The sequence below is a fragment of the Furipterus horrens genome, unplaced genomic scaffold (genome assembly GCF_987537825.1).
Source record: "Furipterus horrens unplaced genomic scaffold, mFurHor1.1.pri manual_scaffold_2, whole genome shotgun sequence".
Classification (NCBI taxonomy): Eukaryota; Metazoa; Chordata; class Mammalia; order Chiroptera; family Furipteridae; genus Furipterus; species Furipterus horrens.
In genome coordinates, this window is record NW_028327172.1 from 7,290,926 (window position 1) to 7,317,773 (window position 26,848).

At 50.4% G+C, this 26,848-nt stretch overlaps 2 long non-coding RNA genes across 3 annotated transcripts; both read left to right on the forward strand.

Annotated features, from left to right (window-relative positions):
* The first annotated feature begins 1,927 nt into the window (after nt 1-1,927).
* Nucleotides 1,928-10,301, forward strand: LOC150017648 (uncharacterized). 2 transcript variants are annotated; one of them, XR_016509163.1, is made up of 3 exons: nt 1,928-1,989; nt 2,319-2,384; nt 10,113-10,301. It is a non-coding gene; the product is annotated as an uncharacterized LOC150017648 (long non-coding RNA). The 2 variants fall into 2 exon arrangements; XR_016509164.1 differs by having other exon boundaries at nt 1,940-1,989; nt 2,303-2,384.
* An 8,468-nt stretch (nt 10,302-18,769) lies between these two features.
* On the forward strand, nt 18,770-22,537 carry LOC150017649 (uncharacterized). The gene is made up of 2 exons (XR_016509165.1): nt 18,770-19,244; nt 22,217-22,537. It is a non-coding gene; the product is annotated as an uncharacterized LOC150017649 (long non-coding RNA).
* The last annotated feature ends 4,311 nt before the right edge of the window (nt 22,538-26,848 follow it).

Sequence of the window (26,848 nt, forward strand, 5' to 3'; positions counted from 1 at the left end):
GTTTTATTCATCAATCTAACAAGTACTTATTGAATACCTATTATGTTCCAGGCCCTGGGGCTAGCCATGAACAAGACCAAGTCCCTCGCCTTCTTGGAACATTCTAGAGAGGCAAGACATGAAGATGGTTGGCAGAAGGGGAGGAAATGCATTGAGTGTGGAGCTGACGGACGGGCTCTGTGGGGGCAGGGGTGAGAGAGAAATCAAGAAGGATGCCTACGCTCTGGGCCTGAACAACTGCCGTTTACTGAGTTGGTGAGGAATGGGGAGAAAGGATCTGAGAGAGAAAAATCACAAGTTCAGTTTTAGCCCTGGCTGGTGCGGCTCAGCAGATTGAGTGCTGGCCTGGGAACCAAAGGGTTGCCGGTTCGATTCCCAGTCAGGACACAGGCCTGGGTTGCGGGCCAGGTCCCCAGTTGGGGGCGTGCAAGAGGCAACCACACAATGATGTTTCTCTTCCTCTCTTTCTCCCTTCCTTCCCCTCTCTCTAAAAATAAATAAATAAATCAAATATTGAAAAAATGTTTCAGTTTTGGACATGTTAGGTTTGGAGACAGCCGAGGGCAGATGGCAAGGACGTAGCTGGGTGCGTGGAAGTCGGGTTTTCAGGCCCGAGATATAAACTGGGGCTTGTATTAGTTCCTCCGAGTGGCTTCAAACAACAGAAATTGATTGCCTCACGGTTCTGGAGGTGCAACGTCTGAATTCAAGGTGGTGGCAGAGCGGCGCTCCCTCTGGAGGTTCTAGGGCAGCTGTAAAGTGGGGAGTCCCATGTCCTAGGAACCCTCCAGTGTCAGGCAAACCAGGACAGGCCCGAAGGGAGAGCTGAATGAAGGAAGGTGGAGGGCTTCGTGGCCGAAAAATGAAGTAGCCTTTGATGGTGACTCTTATTTTCTTGGTGACGTGCGGGGAGAGATCATGAATGGAGATTGCAGAGACAAGGAGGGAGGCTGGAGGCTGGAGGCCACCTTGGAAAAGGGGAAGGGAACTTGTAAGACGTGGAGGAGCATCTCTGGGCAGTGCTGGGCGGCAACTTGAAATCTGTGGTCATAAATTTAAAGTGACACCAGTTGGTGTGATCGCGGGGTGTATACGCTCTGCAAAAAATTGAAACAGCTAACATGCGGTTGTAACTAACTCGTTGGGACGTAAGGCACTGCTGTGTGGTCCTGGAATATGGAAAAAAACGGGCTGCATCGTCAGAAACACATCCCTGGTTTGTAGGACCTCCAGAGGAAACCAGAGCAGACGCCGACTCTCCCGAGAGTAACTTAACAACACCTTCACCTGGACCTTCGATCTCTTCCATCAGGGGCTGTTTGCCATTATAGCGCAGACCTGGCCATGTCGTTGAAACCCTCCGAGACCCCGTCAGCCTTCCTTCCATCTCCTGCAGAGACAGACACCTCAGTGGCTGGCTGGTACTGAGCCCTTCTTTGCAAGTAGCAATTACAGTGATTTGCACAAGCAGCGATTTAACCCTAATGGAGATAAAAAGTCATTGCCAGGCTTGAGTCTACTGATCTTGCTGAAGGAGCTCAGCTGGATTGCCACGTCGCATCTCTTCTGCCCATTCTTTTGCCAGATTTTAGATAACAGATATTTAATCAAAGTAGATGATTCAAGGGCAGGCAGGAATGGGGACCTGGAGTTAGAAGACCTAAGTTCAAATGACCCAGCTACTGCTTATTGGTCCGGTGACTTTTTGAAGCTCTGTTTACCTGTAAGTTTTAGTCGTGTCTTAAAAACGTGGCCAAAACGCCCTGTGCTGGCTGCTTCGCGACCTCGCCGCATGTGTAAACAGAAGTATTGTGTGTCGTACGCGTGCTGTGATGTTTGTGACACGGTTCTGTGGCTCTGCCGTAGTTTCCAGTCCTGTGGCTTTAACACACAGGGACAGAAAACTGCTGAGCCACGGGGTGTGGCAGGGGAGGTTTCAGTAACTGTAACAGGGAGGGTGGAGGTGCTGGAGGAGCCACCAGAGACGAGGTAACATGGGGGGGAGGGGCAGGCTGGTGGCCGAGAGGCATGAGAAGGTGGCAGGGCAGGGGCGCAGGGCTTGTGGCCGCAGAGGGAAAGCTCTGAACGCAGGACACCGAAATAGTCGTTCCAGGCGCCGGCAGGCCCTCGGTGGCCACCTTTACACACGGGACCGCGCTCCGTTTTAGATTAGAACGCGGGAGGTAAAAAGGTCGTTTTAAAGGCACTTCTATTTAAAAGTTTAAATGCCTATCGCTTAAAGGCTTCACTTTCAGCGAGTCAGGAAATTCTGCTCTATAAAGTGACTCATTTGTTCCCTAAGGGTTCGGCCGGGCCAGGGCCAAGCACAGAGACACCAGTTCCTGGAAGATTGTTCCTGTTTTGTCATGGGCTATAACTTGGAGGTAATATTTTTGAATTCTCAATGAAAAAGAACTCAAAATACTTTTTAGAAATTAGTTCTACGGCCCTATGGTGGTGTCCTTCTCTCACGATTCAATACGACAGATTCTTTATCTTTTTTTTCTTTTTAAGATTTTATTTATTTTCAGAGAGAAGGGAATGGAGGGTGAAAGAGAGGGAGAGAAACATCTTTGTGAAAGAGAAACATCAGTTGGCTTCCTCTTGAGGGCCCCCAACCAGGGACCTGGCCTGCAACCCAGGCGTGTGCCCTGACTAGGGATCGAACCAGTGCCCTTTCAGTTCACAGGCCATTGCTCAATCCACTGAACTACACCCTCCAGGACAAAAGATGCTTTATCTTAACATTCATAAAAAGGCAACATGGAGTCCAGCGTGGCCCCAATCCAGACAGATCGTCTCTCTACCTTCCGCAGCTCAGGGCTTGGCCTCCAGCTCTTTCCTCACTATCCGCTAAAGAAGAGTTGTTTGTCTGCCCCCCGCTTTACCATTTTATAAAGGTATCACAAAATCCAAATTCTTTTCAATTATTATTAGTTGTCTTTTTGTGGCTTTTCCTAGCTTCCTTTTCTAAAATTATAATTAATTGTTTCTGCTGTGACAGTTGCCCCTGCTTTTTCTCCCTTTGCCCACCTCCATCCACCTAGCTCCTCTCCTCTCCCTCAGGCAGGCCCCTCATTGTCGTCCGCATCTCTGGGTCACCCGTATGTGGTCTTCGGCTCATCCCTTCACCTTCTTTTATTTTATACAACTCAGAAACGTTTGAAGTCAAAGGCGAAAGTCACCCACCTGCTCCCGAGAAACCTCGCTTGACCTGATGACTCTGTTGCTGGGAAAGCGTTCCCCCGGCTGTGTGTCTGGGGATCCAGGTCTCCAGTTCCAGCAGCTGGTGCCCTAGTCCCACTATTCTGCTGGACACTGTCACCAGCGTCTCTTACTTCAGCTATAACAAGTCTTTAGAGCTGTTGGCTGTGCCCACTTCTGCAGCCACTGTGGGCAGGACAGGCCTTCAGGGACCCACAAGAGCGGCTTCCTATATGTAGCCCAGGAAGTAGACTTGACCTCTGTGTGTCTCGGTTTCCTCATCTGTGACATGCCGGGGTCAGGACGCTCTGACCCCCGAGCACTCTTTTGCTTTGACCTGTCTGTGTGTCTAGCTTCCTCCTCCCCCCAAGTGAATATTTATGGTTTCTCCCTCTTCTCTTGCCGTTTTTGCCCACAGAAGGGCTCGTGTAGAGCTGCAGAGGTCAGGAGAGCTAGAGGCACCTTTTGGCTGGCCAGCCGTGAAAATTTGTCAATCCTTGGGCCCTTTGGGACCTTAGTTTTCTCAGCTGAGAAATGAGGGACCAGGCCTGTTTGATGTCCAGGAGCCTTTCTGGTCTGATACCCCTTGATTTTTACTATCTCCTTCTGCCATGGGGTGACCCCACTGATACTGAGGGAGCAGTCAGCTCGGGGCAGGCACAGCGTGGGTGGCCATTGTAGGTTTTGGGTGGCGGGGGGCAGACTGGGGAAGTTGGACTTTTCTCCAGAGCCCCTGAGTCAGTGCTTTGTGGTCTGACTTCATTTTTTCCTTTGAAATGTTGTGAAATCCCAGAACATCACCCACGCCCACTTCAACTCTGAGTACATTTGCGGTACATTCCAACACCATTCCAACACCGAGTAGGACCGCTTTGGAGATAATCCCTCTCACCTGTGAGCCTTGCGGCTTGGCGAAACAGCCATCCAGTTTGTCCTGGACTGTCCTGGTTTTACCACTGGAAGTCCCATGTCCCAGGAAACCCTCAGCCCCTACCAGGTGGTTGTTCCCCTAACTCTGTTCCACGTCAGGGCCTGGCCAGCCTCCTTACGGGCGGCTGATGGTTAACTAAAGGAGCCGGCAGCTCAGCGAACCTCAGCATCATCTGGAGTGTTGGCAGATGCAGATTCCTGGGCCCCACCCTGGAGAGTCCGACTCAGTAGGTCTGGAGTGGGGATTTGCGCTTAGTCAAGGCCCCCACGAGAGCCTGGGGCAGTTGGTTCAGGTGCCACACCTTGAGAGACACGCTGTGCTTGGAGCAATGGAGGAAACAGCCAGCTCATGCCCTCTCGGGGCTTCTGACCCAGGCAGGTGCAGTCACGCTGGAAGTGACTTGGCTGCACAGAGAAGCAATGAGTCTCTGTCCTCCCCCCTCTTCCTCCAGGGCTCACGGAGCTCTGTCTGTCATTAGGGGGTGGCCTTGGCCTTCTTCTGCAGGGGGCCTGCAAGGGGCAGCAGCCATTCCCTGCAGCTAACATCAGGCTCTTGTCTCAGAACCAGCCCTGCTCCTTCTGCTGCACCGAGTGGCCTCTCCGGTGAGGGGACCAAGGGGAACCATGTCTCAGGCCCATTGCTCCCGCCTACTTCTCCTTCTTGGTAGGCAGCTCTCATTTCTGTCACTGATGAGCTAAGCCTTTTTCTAGGGTGAATCGATAAACAGGAGTCCTCAAGGGCCCTTAGTTACAGGGGTGACTCAAAGAGGCCCTGGAGGTGGCCTATGAAGGGTTTGCTTATTCACTGGCAGTGGCTGCCAAAGGACAAAGTGACAGAGGTGTCCCTCAGAGGGGAGAGGAATGGAATGACAGTTCCACAGGCCTTCAGACAAGGCGGGACAGTGACCGCAGGACTCAAGGTTGACAGATTCCTGGGATGACATGGCACCTGAGGGTGTCCAGCTTCCATGACAGCTGGAGCCGTGCCTCACAGCTGGCGGGGGTCTGTCTCAGGCTCCACAAGCCGCTGTCAGACCCGGCCTAGGGGGCTGTCTTAGTCTGTTCGAGCTGCTATAACAGTACCATAGACCGCATGGCTTACCAACAACAGAACTTTGTTTCTCATAGTTTTGGAGGAAGTGGGGTGACCCAAACATTCAGTCTATTGCAGGGGTCTTCCCAGGACTGGGGTCCGGAGCATCCCCTGTAGTGTGGTGTGATGGCTGGGAGCACTGGCTCGGAAGCTGGCCTGCCTGGGTTGAAATCCCGTCTCGTTTATCAGCTGGGTGACCTTGGGCAAGTCGTTAACCTCTCTGAGGCTCTGTTTTTCCACTTATAAAATGGGGTAACAATGTTCCCTGTGTTGTCAGGGGAATTGAATGATATGAGCATGTAAACTGCTTAGCCCAGTTCCTGGCACGTAATAAAGGTTAACTTTTATTATTATTGACAGAAACTGGCAAAGGCTAGCAGCGATATCTTTACTAATTTGCTAGGGCTACTATAACAATACTGCAGACGGGGTCGCTTCAACAACAGAAGATTATTTTCTCACGGTTCTGGAGGCTGGAAGTCCCAGATTAAGGTGTCGGCAGGTTTGGTTTCTCCTGAGGCCTCTGTCCTTGGCTTGCAGGTGGCCGCCTTCTCGCTGTGTCCTCACCTGGTCTTCCCTCTGTGTGCCTGCATCTCTGTTCTCATAAGGACACCAGCCATACTGGATCAGAGCCCGTTGTAATGACCTCATGGTGACTTAGTCATCTCTGTAAAGGCCCTGTCTTTAAATACAGTCTCATTCTGAAGTGACGGCAGGTAGAGCTTTGACATATGAATTTGTGGGCACAATTCAGACCATAACAGAAGCCAATCTCAGGGCTAAGAACTTTGAAGGTTAGACAGAAACGGTCCTCCTTAGGGAGTCAGAAACGAAAGTGGGGTCCAAGCAGGACTGGGGAGCGTGGGCCACGCTGCGGCTGCCCAGGCGGCCCATCCCACTGCACCTGGCCATGGTAGCAGGTACAGTGTGTTCAGTTTTATAGCCGATGGCTGGGTTTGCCTTGGCCCCAGCCTGGCGGGTGTGGGTACAGTCAGCTCCCTGGGTATAGTGAGGAGGTGAGCGTGGGAGATAGTGAAGGGGAAGAGCAGGTGGTGGCTCCAGAAGAGACAGGAGGGTCATATTCCTGCTGATTGTGGGGACAAAACAAAAGCCAAGGTGGTGAGGCAGCACTGGACCAACCCCTGGCCCAGCCCTTTACCGTTCATGAGACTCCTGTTTCCCTTCAGCGGAGGATCAGGAAGCCCCTTGAAGGGTGCCAAGGTGGTGAGTGTTCCATGTAAGTTTCAAGCCCTCTAGGGCCTTCGGGTAGACCTAGTGGATGCATTTCCTTATGAAATGCAAATCCAACATTTCAGCAGAGAATGAAACTAGGTGGCCAGCGTGTGAAGCCTTTTAAGGACCAGGCTAGAGCCCAGCATGGGATTTCAGTTCGCTCTCAAGCCCAAAATGAGCTTGTGAAGTCACTTGTCAGGACCCCTCAGTTTCTTTCTCCATCCCTTCCCCATTCCCTCCCCCTCTTCTGTTCTTCTCCACAAGGGTCCTCTTGAGCTCCTTTGTGGATCGCCCCATTGTCCTGGAAGATCTGTCCCCACAGACCCTGAAAGCCTGGGTAGGTATTTACCCCTCATTTTGCTCTGGTTTTGGCTGAAGGAGGGACCCCAAGGACGACCTCCGGGGAGAACAGTGCAGGAGCGGGTGCATCAGCGGTTCCGCTTTCACCATGAAACATTCCAGGTCCTTCATCTTCATCTCCAGGCTGTCTTGGTTTCAGCTTCTCATTCACATCTCGTGTTGTTATTTCAATAGCCTGCTTTTGGAGAATGTCTCTGTTCTTAGTCATTCTGAGATGGCTGGGGGTTGAAGATGGTATTCTTTTAGAAGTCTTTGGCAGCCTCAGAATTAACTTCAGAGTTTCTGGCTGTGCACATGACAACCATGTCTACATACGGTCCTTTAATTGAGATGTGTTCCTGGAGCAGAGGCCCCCTAAATCCAGACCCAGGATTCAGACTGCACCTCCTGCTTCCAGAGTCTCCTCAAATCACTCACTCTTCTGGGTGAACTGAACCCCCCGCCCCCAAGAGCTTTCTCAACTCCAGTGGACACCAGACTGCAACCTTCTTGGGAGGCAATGGTGCAATGCCAAGTTCAAGTCCTGCAATAGATCCTGGCTCTGCTGTTGACTGGCTGGGACTCCTGGATTGTTTTCAAGCCTCCGTGCCCTTGTTTCTGAGTTACGTGCCTCACACCCATGAAGCCCTCAAAAAAGTATGGCTAGTTCTCACTCTTCTTCTTCTTCTCATTCATTCAACTTCCTCACCCAAACGATGTTGGGTCTAGTGGTTTCCCCCTAGACTGAGGCCATCAGGGATGACAGTGGTCATCAGGGAACCTGGCCGGTGACAAGTTGGACAAGAGCAACGAGGCCCAGCTTTAAGGCATGGCTTGATGAAAGATTAATCTGAACCGTGGGACAAAGTGGGCACAAGTTTAACATCTTAAGCATGGCTTTGGACATGTCATGGTCATGCTGTTTACCCCCCTGGAAGGGCTGCGCAGAAATGTGGATGGGCTTGGAGGTGGATATTCCTGGGACATCTGACTTTGCTGGGGGCAGCAGACAGGCGCAGGGTTTTTACATTCCTCTGCAAAACTTGCTGACACTTGTGTCCCACTGTGTGAGCCCCAGAACAGCACAGACTCAGGGCGCAAGTGTCGTCAATGACACCTGCTCTCACCCACCTCTGTCATCCCCCAGCATCGGAAGCCTCAGAAGGAGGCCGAGTGAAAAGATGGCAGGGACCGTAAAGGCTCTCAGGAGGCAGGCCCTGGGGGACCATTCCGACAACACCTTTCTGCCTTCCCCACCCCTCAGGTAACAGCAGCTGGTAAGAAATGACAGCATCCAGCTAGCTCCCCAAGCCACAGACATGAGGGTCCCGGCCCGTCACAGACAGTGCAGTGGGACAAGCTGTGCGGCATAGTGGTGGCACTTTAGGTGCCGGAGCGGGGCTGCCTGCATCCAGTTCTGACTCCCCCACCTATGAAGTATTCTTCCCTGGCCTCAGTTTCTCCCTTGCTAAAAATGGGGACACTGCAGCCACATACATCATAGTATTGTTATTAGGATAAAATAAAATTATAAGCCCTGGCTGCTGTGGCTCAGTGGACTGAGCGTTGGCCTGTGAGCCAAGTGTCACTGGTTCGATTCCCAGTCAGGGCACATGACTAGGTTGCACGTCAGGTCCCCAGTTGGGGGCGCGAGTGAGAGGCAACCACACAGTGATGTTTCTCTCCCTCTCTTTCTCCTTTCCCTTCTCTCTAAAGAAATAAAATAAATAAACAAATAAATAAATTATTTTTTTTAAAAAGATGAGATTATAAAGGTGAAATGCTGGGCATGTGGGAAGTACTCAGTCCATGAGATCTATCATTGCTATTACTCTATTTGGAGTGGGATTGGTGATCTGCCCACAGGCCTCTGAAGAACATGTTGCTGCCCTGGCCAGCGTGGCTCAGTGGGTTGGGTGTCATCCCGCAGACCGAAAGGTCACTGGTTCAATTCCCAGTCAGAGCACATGCCTGGGTTGTGGGTTCGGTCTCCAGTCAGGGCGCGTTCTAGAGGCGACCGATCAATGTTTCTCTCCCTCTCTTTCTCCCTCCCTTCTCCTCTCTGGTAAGTAAATAAATAAAATCTTAAAGAAAGAATATGTTGCTATTTATCTGTCACAGGCCCTGAAGTGTCAGCCATCCTGTGAGGTTAATTTTTTTTTAGACTAAAGGCTTTTGGTCTCTGAGGGAATTGTTAAGAGGCAACCACTCCAAGCAATCTAACAGCTGTCCTGCCACGTGGCTGGCTGGGCAGGGACCTGGGACGGGCACAGGGTGAGCGTCTGAGGCTGGGGAGGGCCCTGGGAGAAACAACAGGCCAGGGGACAGCCTTCTTCTGATGCGACATTTGGCCCTGGACTTATGTGCCTCAAATGCATATGTCATTGGCTTTCTTTCAAGTGAAGTCTTGTCCCCACAGTTGTTCTGATGTTTTGGTGGCGGAGACATGGGTTGAGACCTGTCCTTGGCACGTGGAGGTGATACCGCTGAGCCCCGGCTGGAAGCGCCAGCCCAAGATGTTGGCTCTGCCTGACATCTTGAAGTGGGCTCTCCACCAACCGTCCCCATGACCACTTTTAAAAAACGTGATAAGCTTTTGACTTTACTTCAGGCAGCATCCACCCAGTGTCCGCTGCTGGGCTAGATGCCAAGAATGCAACGAGAGAGAGAGATGTCCCTGTCTGTGAAGTCCCACAGGCTGAGGGCCCGTGGCCTTTGGGCCTCTCTGTGACAACTTCCCGTCTCCTGCCTGGTGGAGAAGAGCGAGGAGGGCGTTCCGGGCATGAGCACAGCAAGAGCAGAGGCTCGGCAGGTGTGACGTGAGTGGCACTGTGTGGCTGGAAGAGGAGTGTGTGTGGGCGGGCGACAGTGAGAGCAGGGTGTCCTTGTCCTCGGGGAGTGGGAGCCGCTGGAAGTTTTGGGGTTTTTTTTTACAGGGAAATGACATGAGCTGACTTTTGTTTTTATTTTTTAAAAGATTTTATTTATTTATTTTTAGAGAGAGAAGAAGGGAGGGAGAGAGAGAGGGAGAGAAACATCTACCTGTGACAGAAACATCAACTGGTTGCCTCCCACACACGCCCCCAGCCAGGGACCAGGTCGACCCCCAGGCATGTGCCCTGATGAGGAATCGAACTGGCGACCTTTCACTTTGGGGGACAATGCCCAACTCCTTGAGCCACATCCGTCAGGGCTGACTTTCATTTTTCATCGGAATCATGACAGCAGCAGGATCTATACTGAGCACTTCCTTTGTGACAGGCATTAGCTAAGTGCTTTAGCATGCGTTATCTCATTTAATCCCATTTTACAGATGAGGCCGGGAGAGGCCCCGAAGCCCAATCATGCAGCAGCAGAGCCGGGACAAACCCACGTCCATCTGGTCCCCAAGTCCCCGCTGAGAACTGCTCCTCGGCCTCCCTGAGCCTCAGTGTCCTCATCCATAATACCGACACCACAGGGTTGTTTTATTTCCCTGGGGAATATATTGAAAGTGCCTGGCACACTGTAAGTGCTCAATAAACGCTAGTCATGCCTCTGTTTATTGTCGCTATTATCTGTACTGGGTGGCACCCTTAAGTTTGAAACCACATGGGCTAGTGTGAGTAAGCTGGGCTAATAAAGCCACTGTCTCAGAGCAGGGTGCTGCGCAGGTGGCTTCCTGTACCCTCCCTCCCCTATTGCTGTGGTTACCAACTTGGGCGCCTGGTTTTCTCTCTGTCACGGGGGCCTCTCCAGCTCGAGTCAGGGTGACCCCGTTTCTGCCTGGCATTGCTCCGCTAACTGCTTTTCTGAGGTTGCCTCCTGCGCTCGCCGGCTTTGGTTTCGCTCCAGCTGAGCTGGGGCGGCAGGAGGCTGGTGACAGTCTCCAGGGGAGGCAAGGTGAAGGCCGGAAGGGCGCCGGCCATGGGAATGAAGAGTGACGACAATTGTAGGGCAGAGTTTGGGTTTAGAACTGACAGGAGGTGATGGTCGAACCCCACGAGGAGAAGAGAGAAGGGGGCGTGAACCATAAACGAGCTTTCTCGCCTGAGTGCCTGCGTGACCCCATTCCCCTCCCAGTCCACCCCGGCCGTGCCCTGCGCAGCGCATCCCACGCATTCCCAGGGCTCTAAACGCCGCGTCCAGGCTGACAGCTTCCCAGCTCCCGCTTCCCTGGGCCCCAGTCTTGGCGGCTCACCTGTCCCTGGCTCTCGTCACTTGGATGTCTCTCAGGTGTTTCAAATCCAGCGTTCCCAAAATGGAACTCCAAAAACGATCTGACTGCCTCACTCCCAGACTCGCCTGCTCACCTTGATCAGGGATCCTACCCTCGCTTGTGTTCAAGCTAGAAAATAGCTCCATCCCCAACGCCTCCCTCTTCCTCGTGCCTTGTGTCCCCCTCATCAGCAAGTCCCCCCATTTCCGCCTTAGGAATACATCGCCTTTCGCCATCTGCACTGCCACCTTCCTCGATCCGGCCACCCCCTCTCTCGCCTGGGTGACTGAGTCCACAATGCCTCCCCTTTCCCAGTCGGGCTCCAAATTCCAGCCATGGTGGTCTTTTAGGAACACAGATTTGATTGCTAATCCTATTACCTAATAACTTCCAACTATATTTAGTATAGTAATCACCACCGTCCCATGGCTTACAAGGTTCAACGCTGGCCCCGACTGACCGGTGTGACTCAGTGGGTTGGGTGTCGTTGCGTAAACTGAAGGGGCCCCAGTTTGATTCCCAGTCTGGGCACCTACCTGGGTTGTGGGCCAGGTCCCCAGCTGGGGGCAGGTGAGAGGCAGCCAATCAATGTTTCTCTTCCACATTGATGTTTCTCTCCATTTCTCCCTCCCTTCCTCTCTCTATAAAAATAAAGAAGTAAAATCTTAAAAAAAAAAAAAAAAGGTTCTACACTGGATCTCAGCTTTGCCTGTCTCCCCTCCTCCCCATTGCTTCCTTGTGGCCCCCACAACACGCCAAGTCTCTCCTTCCTGGGGGCCTCACCGTGGTTTGCCACCGTTCCTGCCATCTGGCACGTTCTGCCTCACCTTTGCATGGTTGGTTCCTTCTCATCCCTCAGATTTCAGTCCAAATGTCCCCTTTCGGGTCACTCCCTGCCCACGAACTAAGGAGGGTCCACATTCTTCTCAACATTCTCTTTAGCCAAGCATCTCATTCAGAGCACACACTGGTTGTGCCGTGACATTTTTGACGTGTTCACCTTGTTTATTTTCTGTCTCCCCCACTAGGGGTTCAGCTCTACAAGGGCAGCGTGGCTCATAAAAGGTGCCACCAGGTATTTGACTTCACGAATGGGCATGTGCCTCCTCGATGAGGCCCCAAGGGCCAGAACCCTGATATTCACGGGGGGGGCAGAGGGACTGTCAAGGAGTGTTGAGAGTGAGGGACAGGAGGGTAGTGTCAGTAATCAAGAGAGGAGGGACACATCAGTCGGGGATGCTTTTGGCTGCAGGTAAGAGCACCCCTGTTCAGTGGGGACGTGACAAGAGGATCACTTTTCTCATAGCAGGGATGTTCAAAGTTCCGCGTGTTGTCTCTGAGGTCCTCCTGGCCTTCCCGCGGCTTCGTGCCTCTCATCCGCGCGTGACTGAGTTCTCCCCACTTGTCCCCCTCTTGTGGGGGGCTGGAAGACCCCACCCAATCTTCACCTGTATTCTCCTGATCAGGAAGGACACAGGCAGGCCCTTGCACCAGGGCCTCTGCCTATCTTGCTGATGAGAACAATCTCTTTTCTGCCTTTGAATAGCATGGCGGTTCTGCCAGCTAAGGAGAGCGGAATGGCTTTTAAGGAAGCAATGAATAGTGTTTGGCCCGGGGACATTTCCCAGGGAAGACGTTTTCTCCGTTGGGTGAGTTGATGCAGGGAGGTCAGATGGGATGGGTCTTGAGAAGCAGCTGCTGGATTTGATGCTTGTAGGCCATTTGTGGTCCTTGAGAGGTTGGTTCCCACAGAGTGGCTGTGCTGGGCTGCACACGGCAGGGGGCTGAGGATTTCCTGGAGACGAAGGTAGGTTACCAGGAAGTCTGGTGCTAAAGGGAAGAGGAGAGATGGGGCAATGTCCAGGCGCAGGGGGCAGACGCAAGGGTCTGCATCTTCAGTCTGGGGCAGACTTGAAGATGTTGGTTGCTAAGCTGAGCAAAGAAGCCAGTAGAAGCGAGAGGGCCAAGGTTTTAAAGCAGGATGAGCTGGTTGATTTCCAGGCCCTGAAGGAAACGGGGCTGGGACCCAGTGCATGAGAGGTGATGGCCGCTTCTGGAGCAAGTGGGAGGCTGTTCTGAGGAGACTCAGCTGCCTTCTGGGACGGAAAGGCGGGCAGGATGGTGAAGACGCCCAGCAGGGCCGAAGAGCCCTCTCACTTCCCTTTGTGTGACAGTGGGCTCATTTAGAGACTGAATCCATGACCCTGACCTTTCCATTACCCTTTATTTTTACATCCTGATAGAACAGTCTGAAATATATAGGTCATATTTGTGTGGTTGTACACTGGAAAGCCCAAGGCTTTATATACTTGGGCCTGATCGTTTTGAGTTTTTTTTTTTTTTTAAGATTTTATTTGTTTATGTTTAGAGAGAAGGGAAAGGACGGAGAAAGAGAGGAAAAGGAACATGGCCCAGTTGCCTCTTGCATGCAATCCACACTGTGCTCTGACCTGGGATCAAACCCATAACCTTTTGTTTCAAAGGCTGGTGCTCAATCCACTGAGCCAGACCAGCCAGGGCTGATCCTTGGATTTTGCTGTTCAGATAAATGCAGCTACCTGGGGCACAGGCAGGGGCTTGGCTATTGCATGATACTATACAGAAGGTGTAGGCCACTTAACAGATAGCGTGGAGCTGCCCGATTCTGCAGCCGTGGGCAGCAGTGGGAGGGGGAGAGCCCTGAGCTGGGCAGAGAAGACTTGGGTTCCAGGTCCAGGCTCACCACTTACAAGCTGGGGTTCATGGGCGTCCTCCAAGCTCATGACCCCATCTGCAGAGGGTTGGGTTGTGGCAGCTCAGCTCCTTTCTTCTCTGCCCACAGTTATAAAATGTGCTGGCTCCTCAGAGGGAATTATGGGAATGCCTTCTTGCCCCTCCTCCACCCTTCTCTGGGGCGTTTGACCTGCTCAGTAACCCCCTGAAACAGAACAGTGTATGCCTTCATCATTAGCCCTGGTCCCTCGCTGCTGGCACCCTTTCTCCTTTGTTTTGGGGAATGATGGCATAGGGCCCAGCTGGTAGCGTTGGGAGCCAAACCGTTCCCCTCTGTTTATTCAGATGGTAGCTATGGATGCAGCGAAAAGCAAACAGAATTCTGACTAGATACATGAGCTCGATATTCCACGTTTAAAACTGCTGTCTACTCACATAGGAAGCAGAAAACACAACATTATGTTCTGATGAATAACAGCCCCAACAGAAAAAAAAAAGTGCGTTTTTAAGAGAAGGTTCTTAGCCAGAACGTTCTGACGCTAAGTTGGTACAACAGGTACTTAACTCTCCATGTATCTCACCTCAAAGCTCCTTACTGTCCCCCCACCTCCCGTGCCCTCTCGCGGCTGCGAGTTCTGAAAGGGACACGTCTTCTCTTAGGTCACCTTCTCTCTCCGGCATGTGGGGTAGGGCTTCGACCTAAGGAGGGCTTTGTGTTTGGCTCACGGAGTCATTGGGGGAGGCTGATGTCAGTAAGAAGTAAGGGGAAGGATCCTGTGGTCCCATCAAAGCTGCCCCAGTCCGATCAGTCCTGGCCATCGGCTGGTGGCCTGGACCTCAGGGCTGGCTATGGGCATTCACAGGGTGAGTCTTTAGCAAAGAGCCCATAAAGAGCCCCTCCGTGCCCCATCACTTGTCCGCGTCATGCTTTGTGGGAAGGAAGCCGCAGATGATTCTCTGCCCTCAGTGAGCGGCTGGACAAAGGAAACGGACACTGGGCGTCCACGGAGAACAAGCGAGGCCTCTGGGCCCTGCCCTGCGGCGTGGACCGACAGACGGACGTCCTGCAGGCTGAGCAGCTTGCTGGGTGGGGCGCGCTGTCAGCTTAATCTCCTGGCAGCTGCAGCAGGAGAAAGGAGAATCTGATATTCATTGTGTGGTTGTTTCTAACTTCCTTCTGCTTTCGAGATCCTCTTCTGAGAGAGAACAATGTCCCGAACAAGGCCCGGGCTTCCTCGGCGGGCAGCCGCCCAGCGGCGGCGGGGAAGGCGGTGCCCAGGAGAATACAATAGCCGGGCAGATGGCGTTTGATTCCCGTGTCCTCTGAGAGTCACTGGGGATGGTGGGACTTGGTGGCTCCTTCGAATCTCAGCATGTTGCTTGCTGTTCTGGCCCTGGGCCTTGGAGCAAGCCGCCCCTGATCTCAATGATAAGTATAATTTTTAAACCGTCCCTATTTGCCAAGGACGGACAGTCCTTCGTGCACTGCCAGGTTTTTTCTGAGGCTGGATGGGTGGTGGACACCCTAGAACACACGGGACTCCCTGTAAGACAGAGACTCTGGAGCCATGAGGCCACTCCATGCCACTGTGTTCCCAGCAAGAGGGGACAGTGTTGGGCCCCTGAGCACATAGGCCAGGCCAACTCCAGCTCACAGGCCAGTGGCCAGGAGGGGTCCTCAGCAGAGGAGCCTGGGCTGACAAGTCCCCAGCCAGTGCCTTGTAAGGCCCATGTGGGGCAGGAGGCCCAGGACAGTGTCAAAGGAATGGGGTGGGGTTTCCTCATTCCTTTCTTTGCACTTGGCCTCCACTCGTGGACTTCAGGATTTCAGGACATTTATCAGCCTTGTTTCTTGTTCATCACCAGAGAGCAGAGAGAACCCAAGAGCGAGTGACTCACGTGTGTAAAGGGGCAGGAGGAGGCCGGAGGGCTATTTGCCTGTGATCATTGAGTCCATAGGGTTTTATCGAGAAAGATGCTATGAGAGTGGCAGGTGGGAATGAGGGGGACAAGGGGGTGACACAGCCTGAAAGGGGCCAAGGCAGGGTCTTTAAGACGTGATGAGACCAGAGCAGGGCTGCCCATTGCTTAAGTCACTCAAGTGCCATCGTCACTTTTTCTGCCACACCCATATATTATGTGTTTAATAATTGTCTTTAAATGAATGTCTTTTAAAAACCTTACATTTAATTACAAAGAAATCTTTATGTTACCACCATAAATGAAAACTGGCATTTTTCTAACAAACACAGCAACTTCATAACTGTTAAAATAAAGATATCCATCCTGTACCACTAAGCTCTTGAACGCCACCCAAGGCTTTGTGTACGTTCATAGTGTAGGTTTTTATACACAAGGGGGTCTCCATGCGTGTCTTGATGGTGACGTGCGGGTGAGCTTGATATCAGTGAGAAGTAAGGGGTAGGGTGGTTTGTGCCAACTGTGTCCCCATCAAAGATGCTCCGGGGAGAGCACCCTGCTGCTTGATCAGGGGCTCCGGGCTCCATGTCAGCGTGTCCCACAGGGGAGGACTGCCTCCCTCTGAGGCTGAGGGAGGGTGGACTGAGTGCATATATGTGTAAGGCGTTTAGAACAGTGTGTAGTGCATGCTAAGCACTCAACACCACCGTAACTTGGGAGATTCTGGCTGAGGGCTCTCAGTCTCGCTGGGGGTCGAATTGTAACAAACAAGGAAATAGTGACTCCCAAACCAGTAGAAAATCATTAGTAACAAAGGAGAAATGTAATTAGAGGGTCTTAAGGGCAAATGTAATTATAGGGTCTCTAGGGCAAATGTAATTAGAGGATCTCTGAGAAGGAAGTTGACAGCATTAGCATATTTACAAATCACAAAAGGGGCATTTAGATGAACACATTAGATTGTAACTCCGGAGTAATCAGTAATGGAGAAACAGGGAAGAAGGAGAGGGGAGGGGAAGCTAATTGGTTAGGGAGGGGGAGCTGATCGCATTACTATAAAACCAGTTTTCTTCGTCTACTCTGTGCGAGCCTTCTGGCTGGTGGTGCGCCCGACTCTGCAGACTCGTGAATAAACACCTTGCTTTGCTGCTCAGGTCCTGTGTCCCGGTTTTTATTGTGAGCATTTCTCACACCATCACCTGGAGATAAGGCCCCGCCAGACAAGTACCCAGGTTCCCTCACACCCTCCACGGATCCCTGGTGCTCTCCAGCTCCTTCACTGAGACAGGTGTGGCCACGCGGCCTGGCTAGCATTTCCTTTGGGATTATAGGATCGCACTAAGATGTGGTCATGGGATTAGTCATCACAAAACAACCCCGTTGGAATCGATGGTCATCTTTGTCCGATGGAGGCTCTGGAATGGGCTCCCAGGGAGGTCACTGGCGCGCATGAGCTGGGGGCTTGTCCGAGCTGGGTCTGCTGCTTCATATGAGCAACCCGGGCTGTTTCCGGAATGGGACTCAAGGCTGGGAGGGAGAAAGGAGCTGTGGGAAACCCTCCCGGGTTCCCCGGGAGGCTTGGAAATTCTGCAGCAGTACCTGGAATTTTGACTTCTTGTTTGGCCTGGTACTTGCACCCCTCCCCCTCCCCCCACATGCATGGCTCTGACACGTCCTCTCCCTCCCCCTCTCAGGATCTTTTTCCTCATCTATAAAATGAGGGGGTTGCACTAGATTGTATCTAAGGCCCCTTCAAGCTTGGGAAAGCTGTGACTCACCTCCCAGCCACCCCCTCACTTTCTCCTCAGGCCTCTTGATTGACAGGAGAAGAAAGGTAGGAAGGCAAAGAGAAGTGGGGAGAGCTGTGCACCCCCCCAGCGTACAGCAGAGGCCCCACAACACACAACTGTCTCGTTCAAAATACCAGTAGTGCCGAGGCTGAGAAAGCCTGCCCGGGGGAGGAGAGACAGAGGGAAGAAAAGATTGAGAAGGCAAATGCATGATAGATGCTCTGCAGATGATGAATGGTTAGAAAGGGATAATGAAAGAAAATGCAGGGAGCAAAGAAAATGCCTGGGAAAAGGTTGTTAAAGCAGGAGTGAGGTTGCTGGGACGGAGAGGGAAGTGTTTGCAATGTGATCACAGCTGGGGTTGTTAGAGGGAGCTGCCGACCCCAGAGTTTATATAAACCCATGTGTGGGGGGGTGTTGCTATCTTGCCCTCTCCTTCCTGGTTCACTTTGGAGGATGTCTCCCCGACTGCCCCCCTTTATAGGCTCCCCCTATGGAATTTCAGCAATGCAGCCAGTCAGCAAGGGTGCGTGTTGGGGCCACAAGATGTCCTTGGGCTAAGAGGCTGGACGGTCCACTAAGGCATTCATTATCATAGGAGCTTTATCCTGTGTCAGGCAGGCTTAGTTTTCCTGTGAGATCTTTGCTCCTGATTGAAATAGCAACAAATCAGTTCAGTTACCTGCAACTCTAGAGGAAGATGCCATAAAAGCAAGAGTAAAAGAAACTAACACAGTCAGGGGGATGTAAAGTACAGCAAAGGAAGTAGTCAATAATATTGTAATAACCATGTGTGGTGCCAGGTGGGTATTGGGAATATTGGGAGAACACTTTGTAAAATATATAATTGCCTAATCACTATGCTGTACACCTGAAACTAATACAAAGTAATATTGAATGTAAATTGTAATTGAAAAATAAAATTAAAAAAAGAACTCAACATAGAACGTCTCCATGGCCTTGGGGGTGAGCAATAATATCTAAAACAAAAACCAAAAGCACACACAAAAAAATCGATAAATTTGATTTTATCAAAATGAAAAGTATCCCTTCCTCAAAGGTACCATTAAAAATAAGAAAAGGCAAGGCTCAGCCTCCGAGAAAGATCTGCAGTAAACATGCCTGACAAAGCGTTCATTTCCAGAATATATGAAGAACCATTAGACAAATGGCCTAATTAAAAAAACTGGGCAAAAGACTTCCCACGCACAGAAGAGCCTGCCCAGATGGCCAAATAAACTAAGAAAAGTGCTCCACATCATTACTCATCAGGAAAATGCGAATTAAAATGACAAGGAGATACCACGATGCACCCACCGGAACCGCTAAAATGCAGAGTGACAATACGGTCATTGAAGATACGGAGCAAACGAAACTATCAAACGTGGCTGTGGGGAGCGCAGAATGCTACAACCACCTAGGGAACATATTTGGCAAATGCTGTTAAAGCTAAAGATATGCTCGCTGTGTGACTCAGCAATTTCACTCCCAGATACATATCCAAGACATGAATGCTTATTCCAACACTAAGGTATGTACAAGAATGTTCCAAGGGCTTGTCTCCAAGCTTGAAACGCCCCCAAATCCCCTCAGCAGAAGACTGGAGAAACAAATTGTGGCACATTCATACAGTGGAGCGCTACACAAGCTCCCAGATGGCAGACTGTCTGATTTCACGGACATCAAGTTCAAGACGAGACAAAGTGAGAACGATGAGTCAGGTTATGGTTCTCCCGGGCAGGGGTATGGATATTCTATATCTGACTGGGGGATTGGTTATGCAGGTGCCTTCATATGAAAATGATTCTCAAGCTGTCCCTTTGAGGTGAGTGCATTTTACATCCTGTACTTTATATATGTTATACTTTGATTAAAAAATGTAAAGAACCTGGCTGCTGTGGCTCAGTGTATTGAGTGTCGGCCTGTGAACCAAGTGTTGCTGGTTCGATTCCCAAGCAGGGCACATGACTAGGTTGCCCATCAGGTCCCTAGTTGGGAGCGTGAGTGAGAGGCAACCACACAGTGATGTTTCTCTCCCTCTCTTTCTCCTTTCCCCTCTCTCTAAAAATAAACAAACAAATAAATAAATAATTTTAAAAATAAATAAATAAATAAATTGACTAAAAAAAAAGAAATTTAGATTCTGCTGTCCAAGGAAAGTGATAACAGTGATAATTTATTGAGTATGTGCCAGGAGCTTCATATAGATTATTTCACTTAATCCCTCCACACCATCCTGTCACCCAGCTATTATTCTCAGCTTACAGATGAGGAAGCTGAGGCGGACAGAGGTGTCATAGCTTGTCTGAGACTCACGGCTGGTCAGCGCAGGAGCCAGGGCTTCACGCCACCGTCTGCACACTTGCCACCTGACTTGGCATCTCACAGTGATTCTTGGTGCAGCACCAAAGTTTCCTATTTTGCCTGCTACATCCCCCCAAGCACAGAAGCCTTACATACCACCTTTTAAAGATTTTATTTATTTATTTTTAGAGAGAGGGGAAGGGAGGGAGAAAAAGAGGGAGAGAAACATTGATCGGTTCCTCTCGCACATCCCCAACCAGGGACCTGACCAGCAACCCAGGCATGTGCCCTGATGGGGAATTGAACCGATGACCTTTTGGTTTGCAGGACAAAGCCCAAACCACTGAGCCACACTGGTCAGGGCTTAGATGCCATTTTTTAAAGAGAACCTCACCATGTATCCTGATATTCCAGGAACTCAAATCCCTCTACCATCTCAAAAACCAAATCAAACCAAACCAAACAAAGCATGGGAGGGGGGCTCATCCCCTTTGTGTACTCTGTCCATGAATTTGTTTCGGTCAGGTGACGAACCCGTGGTTTCCTACCCACCCCGTTCATCCTGACTGTTCTGTGCTGTGCATTTTCTGACAACATCGAGAATATCAAGTCTTGGCTGTAACAGTCAAGGTCATGAGCCAAGTGTGAACCCTACGTCTGTTCCTCTTAAGCTGTGAGGTGCTCAGGAACTTATTTAATTTCTCAAAACCTTTGCTTCCTTGGCTGTAACGCAGAGATCATGGTGCTTGCCCTCTAGTTTTGGGGTGAGGGCTCATGGAGTCACGCATGAGAACTCAGCCAGGCCTCGGGGTCACAGCACGCACTCAGTAAAGGGTGGTGTCAAAATGTCAAAGCTTTCACTTCTTTGGTACCCAGTTCCTTCCAGGCCTCTAAAAGAGGCTGTAGCATCGTTCTCTTCTACAGCAGCGGTCCCCAACCTTTTTGGCACCAGGGACCTGTTTCGCGGAAGACAATTTTTCCACGGACCAGGGGGCGGGGGGATGGCTTTATAGCCTGCCACCAGATGCAGCTTCATTGTCACTTGCCACTCACTGATAGGGTTTTGATATGAGTCTGCAGGCAATTGATTTATTTTGGTCTCTGTGCAGTCAGACCTCTCTGCTAACAATGACCTCTGTCTGCAGCTGCTCCCCAGGGCTAGCGTCACCGCGTCAGCCCCACCTCCGATCATCAGGCCTTAGATTTCCGTAAGGAGCGCACAACCTGGATCCCCCACGTGCGCAGTCCCCAGTAGGGTTTGCGCTCCTACGAGGATCTAACGCCGCTGCTGATCTGATAGGAGGCGAAGCGCAGGCGGTGATGCCAGCGACAGGAGGCCGCTGTAAGTGCAGAGAGGGCTTCCCTCGCTTGCCTGCCGCTCACCTCCTGCTGTGCGGCCCAGTTGCTAAGAAGTAACAGTCCGTGGCCTGGGGGTTGGGGACCCCTGTTCTAAAGCATTCAGCATACATTTGAAAGAGCACTTATGCTAATGATGTCTCCACAAAGTAGACACTGAAGGAATGACGGACTCAGAGCTGCCGGAAGGGAGGCCACGGAAGGTCATTTTCAATTAGATTGGTCAGCAAGAAGGCATTGGTGAGGGCCTTTGAGAATGGGTAGGGTTTAGGCACAGGCAGAGGACCGGGAAGGTGATTCTAAGTCGGAGAGGAGGAGGAGGTACCTAAAGAGCAAAGGAGGACTTTGGGGATGGTGAGCAGGCCATGTGGTTAGTGCCCAAGATTTGCGTAGGAACTTGCAGAAGATGAAGTTGCAAAGGGTGGCTGGCTCCCAATGGGGTCCTACTAAGAAAGCCGGGCTTTTTCTATAGGAAGAGAAGTGTCTGGATGTTCTTGAGCAGCCGAGGTATAAGAGGAGGCCAGGGGCGTGCATACCCTCCTGGGACGTGACAGCAACTAGGCCAGAGGCCAGGGAGGAGAGCACCACGCAGCTGCAGGTGCAGGTGTGGTGAGGTGCAGGTGCTGGGCGGGCCGGTGAAGGGCTCCTGAAGTCTTGGAGCCAATTTCCCGAGTTTATGAAGCAGAAACAGGGAGGCAGAGGGAAAGTCAGTTTGGAAATTACAATGAAAAGAATTTCTGACTGAGACTCAGGGGGTGTCTCTCACCCCTTCCTGATTCCTCACTCTCCTGTCTGCTCTTTGCATGTTCTCAAGAACACATTGTCCTCTTCTGGCCTCAGACTTGTTGGGGGCACTCAAAGGACAGACACCAGCTTTCTCCAAGCTTCCTTTCCACCCTCTCTCCACAAGGGAACTGGACAGAGGGAGGCGTGGCAAGACCAAAACACATTAAAAGGCAGAATCCCTTCCAAATCTACCCCTTCCCAGAAGCAGGAGTTTGTTAAGATGCTCTACCAAGGGGAACGGAGGGCGGACCCCTTTCAGCCCATGCAGAGTTAACAAACAGCCTCCTGATGTTAGGGAGAGAAGCAAACGGTATTTTGAATAAAAATCTCTTTGTTATTGTTGCTTTACAGGACTGTAGCCAGGGCCAGGAAGAAAACCGCCCCCTCGGAAGGCTGTTTTTGTGACTGTTCTTTGGAGCATTGTTCTAAAAATGGGAAATTATATATTGCGGTGCCAAAGCAAACTAACACCTGCAGTTCATGGAATACCTTCCATGGGGAGGCTTTCGGGGCCCCAGCCGGTGCTGGAGGCGGGGCTCCCGCAGAAGTGCCGGCTGGCGCATTTTTTCCACGTCTAAGGGGACTTAATACTTGTAACAGACTGTCCTCCACTCTTCCACTCAATAAACATCCACTGAGCAGAGCACCTATGCTGGGTCAGCCCTGACAGTTTTCTGTCTTCCGTTCTCTGGTGTTGTTAGAATCCCGGCAGAGTTGGCGATAGGCAGATGGCCTTCTGGTCACTATTTTTCAATTTTCGGAGTTGGTGGGTGACTTCTGCTTCCAAATGATGAGGGGCTAGAGAGAACCTCAGCACGTTCTCTCCTTCCTCTCCTTTCTTTCTCCTTTCTTTCCTCCCTCTCTCCCTCCTTTTTCTTCTTTATTAGTCCACAAAAATACAAGTGTTATTTTTAACATGTCCATTAATACATTTCTTTAGGCATATGACTTTTTTTTTCAAAGTCACTGGAATACAGTCAGAAATTCTTGATCTATGATGGTAGATATCAGAAGATACTTTTCTGGTTATCTGGTTTAATAGGGAACATTTATCAACATTGACGTAATTACAAAATAATCACATCTTGAAATTTATCAAACGTGACACAAATACATTTCAGATGGATTCGTGGTTTGAAAAGAGTCCAGTTTCATAAGCTGATCGCATCTTTGTTAGGTACGAGAAAGAAGAAGGGAGCAATGGAAAAGAACACACTTCAAACTTTGGAATGTGTTGACTTCGGTTAGAACTTCCTGTCCGTGAAGCACACGCATTCCTCCAATGGGCTGGCTGGAGAATGATGGCGGATCTTCTCTGGGAGCCAGGGTCATCTCTCGGGGACCACTTAGTTATTGATGTGGTTCCGCCTGGAAGAGAGAGATGGAAGAAATCCTGCTCTCTGGTCCTGGAATGTACTTAATTTACCGTCTCAGTTTCCACGTTGCTTTTAACTTTCCCACTAGAGACCCCAAAGGAGGACCCTGCTATGATGGAGTCCGTGAGTGATGTATTTTCCTTTTGCTTATTTGGATTTTCTAACCTTTTTTTTTTTTTTTTTTTCAATGAGGGGCAAGAGGACAAAAAATTGGATCATGCCTTCCAGGAAATCACGTTCTGGAGAAGGGAGCAGATGGAAGCAAACATGCCACAGTGAGCTAGATGAGTGACAGGCCCAGGTCGTTGTGATGGGTGGCAGGGAGCACCCTGGGGCCTTGAGGTATCAAGGCAGAGTGGGGAGCACTTGAGAGCTAAGTCCTGAAGGCACCTTTGGGTTGTCAGATCTAGCAGATGAAAATATAGGTTGCTTGGTTAAATTTCACTTTGAGATAAATAGTGAATTACTTTTCAGTATCAGCATGTCCCAAATATTGCATAGGTTACAGAGGCTGGAGTTTGGGTCATTCGATGACTTTAGAAGGAGCAGGCGCTTCAGTCAGTGGTAACAGCCTGTGCAAAGGTGCGGGGGTGTGAACGGCATAGATTGGTTGCCTGTTTCAAATATTCACGTGTGGGAATGATAGTAATGCAGGTTGTCACCTGAGGAAGGAAGTCTGCCTGCCAAGACCTGTTCTGGGCTTGTGGCATCAGGAGATTCCCCCTTCGCTGTCCCTTCTTTCCTCTGTCCCTCTTCCACGGACCACGCACCTGGGGCTGGCAGGAGAACGGACGAGGAGTGGGATGTGGGTAACCCTAGATAGCACTGCCGGGCTCTGCCTCATGGCTTTGTGGCCTCAGAACCTGCTTCGGGGACAAAATGAGAAGGGTTCCATCTCTCGGAACCACAACAGCAACCAGAAGCGCATTTATCAATGAGAAATGCAAAGACCAGGTGGGCCAGAGGAGTGTATTCTCCATTTGTGGACAAACCTCATGAAGGCTGGGTGGTGAGCACAGACTTAGAATGAAGGGCTGTTGGAAGGGTTCCCAGTAAAGGTTCCCTGTCAATGGTCCCTCTGTTGCTCCTTTTCCTTGCTCAGGACCCACCTGTCTCCCTTGTGTTACCCCGTCCTGCCTCTTTGGCACACCTACCATTCCCGTTGAACCAGAGGGTACAGTACATCGGCCCAGATTCCCAGGACTAGCTGACACTGACCTTCTAGTCCTGGCCCCTCAGGACTCCTTGGTCACCTTGGAGGGGCATAGGGTGTGGCTGAATTCTTTTCTCCTAGTGAGAGACAGCCTCTTGGTTCCTCCCCATAGATGGCGCACCCTGTTCATCGTCTATGAATTTACCAGCCTGACTCGGAGGGCAAGCGTATTTCCAAGCCAGTGCGCACTGTGGCACCCCTGATGTAGGTGGAGGAATTGGCAGGATTTGAGGCCAGAGCAAGAGGCAGGGCCAGTCTCCCAGGAGGGCCTCTAGTGCCAGGCGAGGGGTCCGGACTTTATCCTGTAGGTGACTGGCAGTAGGGAAGGATTTTAAGCAAAAGCATGAAATTATTGTTTGATATTTGGCAATCATGAGAAAAATACAGGCAGACCTCAGAGACATTGTGGATTTGGTTCCAGACTACTGTGATAAAGCAAATATCGAAATAAAGTGAGTCCTAATCTTTTTTCTGGAAGTGGGTCTTGCCTTCGATTTGTAAAAACATCCAAACAAATGATCTGTGATACACAAGAAAGCAAAGAGCAATAAAACAAGGTGTGCTTGTATTGTGGAAGGGGCAAGGAATCTTTAAGAGACCATTTCGGAGGCAGGAAAATGGTCCTCCGGGGATGCACACGTCCTAATCCCCAGAGTCTGGGACTATGTTAGGCTACATGGCAAAGGAAAACGAAAGTTGCAGACAGAATTAAGATCGCTAATCTGCTGGATGGGCCCAGTGTAGTCACGAGGGTCCCTTCACATGGAAGAGGGAGGCTGAAGAGATTGCACTGCTGATTATGAGGACAGGGGAAGGTGCCACAAACCAAGGAATGTCACCAGAGCCATGAGAGGCAATTCTAAAGGACACTGCAGCTGCCTGCCTCGCAGGACGGTGGCTGCTGCAGGCACGTAGCTGCACGTACTTTGAGTGAACTAGGTTTTGTGAGAGGAAAGGAATCTATTTGCTCGATGGCGACAACTCTTGAGTTCCAAACCCTTGGTTTATCCATTCTGACGCTGGCGACCAGCATGCTTAGCTGAATCTATTTTCAGATTTTTTTTTTTTTTTGCATGTATTATAGTTTCATAATTTTAGTTTGGTCATGGAAATACGTTGGGTGGCTGACTGCTGATGACTCACCCTCACATAGTTCCCGTGTGCCCGGGGAGGAACAGTCCCTAATTACACGTTTCAGAATGCATCGTTTGTGTGGCCCTATCATCATCAATCAAGGCTCTCTTTATCATCTCTCTGAAGCCATTTTGAGCTGCAATCACCTCACAGTGAATTACTACCCACAAATGCCTTGGCATTGGCACAAGTACGCCTTGCATTAGCCATAAACGAGACATAATTTTATCCACCTCATCTTGATAAAGTTGGCGAGGGCTGGTTTTATTTCCTCTTCCTGCCCTGTGAGTCATTTATAGATGTTTCTGCCAGGCTAACCCCAAACGACTCACGTGTTGAGGGTGTAAAATGCAGCTTTCCAGCTCATCGATCAATTCAGGTTCTATGCTGACAGGCAGTCAGAGCGAGCCCTTGGATTCTGCAATGTGACAGCCATGTTTGAGAACTACGATTGCTCTTTAGCTTTCTTCAAGGGTGACATGTCCCTAGGTTGCGGGCTGGGGGAGGGGGACCCGTAACAGGTAACCTTCAAAAAAAATTTTCACCCGGGTTCACTGTCTAGTTGACAGTGTGATCAAGAAATGTGAATTTCCCCCTGGAATCCTCAGAGGCATGAATGTTAAAACAAACAGAATGCTAAAAATACATGTCTTGTGTTTAGTCTTTTGTTTTGTTGAGATACATTTTAAGTTTTTTCTTTACCTAGTTCCTGCAGAATACTTCTCAAATGCAGGAAGTTTATGTTCTGAAACGCTGTTTCAGAGTTTGGCATATTCATAGTGAAAAATGACTAATTATACAATTATATATTTATATGAGACAGGGGTGGACAAACTTTTTCTCCTCCTTTTTCCTCTTCAAATGTAAAAGCCATTCTTAGTCTGAATTTGGCCGGCAGGCCATGGTTTGCAGAGCCTGCTATAACGTATGATTAAGCCCATGCGCAGAAAAGCACCCCTAGAACATCCCTCCATTTCTCTCTGTTTCCTTCTGTTTTCTGGCAACGTGACTCACACATTCTGCCCTTTTAAAACGGAATTCATATTGCCTACAGCTTTTAGCCCCTTCCAGGCAGAGGCATTCCACAATACAATTGTCCTTCCTTTTATCCCCAGATACCTGTGTTGTATTTGCCTTAGGTAAATATTTCCCCAGCTGCGAATAGGTGATTAAAATTCTGACCCTTTGATGCCTTGGGTCCTCATCCCTTTGAACAAGAGTCATCTAGGTGGATGGCTCACCCAAGGCGAAGATGTGAAT